The sequence below is a fragment of the Phoca vitulina genome, unplaced genomic scaffold (genome assembly GCF_004348235.1).
Source record: "Phoca vitulina isolate PV1807 unplaced genomic scaffold, GSC_HSeal_1.0 scaffold55, whole genome shotgun sequence".
Taxonomy (NCBI): domain Eukaryota; kingdom Metazoa; phylum Chordata; class Mammalia; order Carnivora; family Phocidae; genus Phoca; species Phoca vitulina.
The window spans coordinates 10,006,962-10,011,157 of record NW_022589758.1 but is presented as its reverse complement, the minus strand read 5'-3'; the positions used below and the strand labels follow the sequence as shown (position 1 = coordinate 10,011,157).

At 45.6% G+C, this 4,196-nt stretch overlaps 1 pseudogene; it reads right to left on the bottom strand.

Annotated features, from left to right (window-relative positions):
- Nucleotides 1-2,525: 2,525 nt before the first annotated feature.
- Nucleotides 2,526-2,611, bottom strand: LOC116622934 (annotated as a pseudogene).
- Nucleotides 2,612-4,196: the final 1,585 nt, after the last annotated feature.

The window sequence follows — 4,196 nt, the reverse complement described above, 5'->3', positions numbered from 1 at the left end:
TAAGACTTTCCTGTGTTTGAAATTGAGAGATAAGCAATTGGCTCCAAACTGGATTTCATTTATAAATGTAAAACTGAATCTACATTTGGTCAACAGTTCCTGCTGAACCCGAATATCATCCTTTACCACTCTCAAGAAGAAACTTTAAAGATCTGAGCATTGTGAGAGCCTCCACTCCCTGCTGTCTTCACAAAATAAAAAATTTCCCAGACTATCAGACGCAGGGTGTGGTAAATTCTGCAAAGGGCCCAATTCTTCACCCCTCCCCAGATCCATACCCTTTGCCATGTAATTCTGTAGAGCCCTCCTGCTGTAGAGCCCAGCCGGGTACGGAGCCTGGGTTTGTGGGGACCGGTGCAAAACAAAAATGCGGGACCCCGTGTTCGAAAGGCAGCAAATGAGGGCTATTACAGCCGCTCAAATATAGAGCCTTTTCCTTTCTTCCACAGTATGTCTTTCTTTCTTTCTTTCTCTCTCAACATGTCATGGTGTTATTTGCTATTTAATGTCATTCTAAATAAAGAAAAATTTTAAATTATTAGCATGAATTTTACAGTTCATCTTTATATTTTGCAAGAAGTGACACTTGAGGCTGGGACAACCATGCAAAGTGCATGAGACAGGGACCCTTGTGCAAGCATAAATATGCCGTGTCTCCCCTGGCCTGAGGAGTTTTAGAGTATGGACGCAGTGGCATATTTACCTTTGAACTCCCAGAGCTGGGCATGGTACCTGCTACATAGTAAGCAATAAATATATATTTAAGGAAGAAAGAGAAGGAAGAAGAAAATAAGTTTGAAAATCAGTTTTGCTTGGGAGTATGGGAAGAAACTGGCACGCTCACATATCACCGGTGAGACTGTAAAATGGTGCACCCACTTTGGAAAACAATCTGGCAGGTCCTCAAAAAGTTAAACATAAAGTTCCTGTAGGACCCAGCAGTCCCACTCCTAGGTACATACCCCAGAGAACTGAAAGCATGTGTTCACACAAAAATTTATACATGAATGTTCATAGCAGCATTATTCCGAATAGCCAAAAAGTGAACACGATTCAAATGTCCATCAACCAATGAACAGATAAACAAAATGTGGTCTATCCATACAATGGAATATCCAGCCATAAAAAAGAAGGAAGCATTGACACATGCTACAACATGGATGGCCCCTGAAGGCACCACACTAAGTGAAAGAAGCCAGTCACATATCGCATGATTTCATTGGCATGAAATGTCCAGAATAGCTGAATCCATCCAGACAGAAAGCAGATTGGTGGTTGGGGGGAGGGGGTGGCTGGGCAGAGGGGGGAACAGGGAGGGACTGTTAAGGGGTAGAGAATTCCTTTTTAGGGTGAGGAAAAGGTTTTGGAATGAGATAGTGATGCTGGTTGCACAACTCTGTGACTATACTAAAAACCACCACATTTTACAAATCGTATGGTATATGAATTATATCTCAAATCTAAAAACACACTTCTGCTTGGGTCCATTTCTTACTAGTGGTGTGACCTTTGAAAAGTTATGTAACCTCTCTGAACTTCAGTCTCCTCAACTACAAAGTGGGAAAAAAATAATACTTGACACAGAATTGTTGGTGGAGAGGTAGCTAGCGATTAAACGTACAGCAGTTTGCACCAGTGTTTAGGGCCTCTGCCCTTACCCGCTGCCCTCAGTGTGAGGGAGGGTCTCTGGCGGGCTTCAGGGCAAAGGGATACAATGAACTCCCTCACTCACCCTCTTTCCCAGGGGAGTAGAATGTGAGGGAACATTTAGCCAGGGAGTGGAGTGGTGAAAGTTCTCTCCCTTGTCCTGTAAGTGGATTCTCTCCCCCTCTTCTCACTCCTTCTTGGGAGGGGATCTGCCTTCAAGGGAGCAGATGAGACCCCAGGGGAAGAAAGCTAGGACAGGGGCGCCTGGGTGGCTCAGTCGGTTAAGCAGCTGCCTTCGGCTCCGGTCGTGATCCCAGAGTCCTGGGATTGAGCCCCCGCATCAGGCTCCCTGCTCAGCCGGGAGCTTGCTTCTCCCTCTGCCTCCGCCTGCCACTCTGCCTACTTGTGCTTTCTCTCTCTGTCAAATAAATAAATAAAATCTTAAAAAAAAAAAAAAAAAGCTAGGACAATGCCTCCCCAAGCTTGGCTGGTCTCAAGGCTGTGAGGGGCAGAGTAACAGGGCTTTGGGGGATTTCTGCTTGGTCCAGCCACTCTCAGCACCTTAGTGTGAAATAGTGTGAACAGTGTGCCTGATTTCTTGCTGGACCCAGACACTCAGCAGGAATACAGTTTCAGGGTGGAGAAGGAAGCCCCAGTATCTGGCACCAAACAGACCCATGCGGGACTCCAGGCAGCAAGGCGATACCTGCTCAAACAGAATGATCTTGAGTTGTATTTGCTCAAAATAATTTAGTGACGGTGGGTGGTATTGATCAGGAGTGTTTTCATATTTCCACCAGAGGGCGCTGTCTGCCTCATTGGTGGCCACAGCAGCGTTCTATAGGAAAGAGATGGGGAATTAACTGGTACCATATGACCAATTTTTTACAGTAAAGTTTTCAATTAGCAATAATCGCGCCTCGGATAAACCTCATTGGCTACGATACTGCCACTGCGCAAAGCTTACAGTAAAGTTTTAACACGATGGAAGTGACTCCCCAGTCTACACTTCTAATCCTAAACTTCCCTCCAAACACCGGTCCTACATTTTCCGCTTCCTGCTTCCTATTTCCACCTGGATGTCCTGCTCACTGTGCCCCAAACGGAGCTCATCATCTTCTCTCCCAAATTGAGCTTCTTATCTCGGTGTGTGGACCTACGACAGCTAATTCTATTCTGCAGAATGTGAAAGGCAAAGGGATACCTGGCTGAAACCTGCTCACACTGTGCTTGCCGCGTCAGGCCCTCAGGAGAAAGCAGCATCTTTTTCTACTCCGCACAGAGGCACCGTCACTTGTCTCTCGTACTCAGCTGGGCCATGTGCATGGAGGCGCTTTTCTCTAGTCCGCATCTGCCACCATCTCTGAATATCAAAATCGTATTTTCATCCCTGAAGATCCATCACAATTGTTCCCATTGCCATAAAACCTTTTCTGAGCTGCTTCCTCTCCTGCACTCCCATACCCTTAGGCCAACACTTTTCCATCCAAATTTTCAAAGCACCTTACTATATTTGAATTGTGGCATTTGCCCCTTTCTGCCTGGTCGTCAGCTATATTTTTTATTGTGGTAAAAAAAACGCTTAACATTAAATCTGCCATCATAACCATTTTAAGAGTGTAGTTCAGTAGTGTTAAGTATATTCACATCATTGTGCAATAGATCTCTAGAACTTTTTCATCTTGCAATACTGAAACTTTATAGACATTAACCACCAATTCTTCCCACCCCTGGTAACCACCTTTTTCCTTTCTGTTTCTATGATTTTGACCACTTCAGATACTTCATGTAAGTGGAATCGTCCCGTATTTGTCCCCCTGCAACTGGCTTCTTTCGCGTAGTATAACGTCCTCTAGGCTCATCCGTGTTGTACTATGTGACTGAATTTCCTTCTTTTTAATTAATTTTCATATCCCATTATATGTATAGGCCACATTTTCTTTATCCATTCATCTGTCCATGGACATTTGAGTGGATGGTTTCCCCCTCTTTGCTACTGTGAATAATGTTGTGACGAACAATGGGTGTGCAAACAGCACTTCGAGATCCTGCTTTGAATTCTTTTGGAGAGGAACCCGGAAGTGGGATTGCTGGATCATAGGGTAGATTTACTTTCAATATTTGAGGACCCTGCATACTGTTCTCCACAGTGGCCGCACCAGTGTGCATGCCCACCCACGGTGCAGGACGGTTCCAACTTCTCTGCATCCTCATCAACACCTGCTGTTTTCCCTTGTTCTGTCCATCGTGGCACCTAGCTATTTCAGTATGCGTGGCTGTATTCGTTTCCTGGGGATGCTGTAACAAATAACCACAACCCGAGTGGCTTAAAACAACAGCAATGTATTCTCTTGTAGTTCTGGAGTCTAGAAGTCCCAAATCAAGATGTGGGCAGGGCTGGCTCCCCCTAAAGTCTCGGAGGGAGAATCCGTTCCCTGCTGCTGTCTCAGCCTCTGGTGGCCGCCGACCGCACTTGGCACTCGGCACTCCTTGGCTTGGAGCTGCAGGAGTTCAGTCTCTCTCCACCTCCATCTTCACATAGCCGTCTT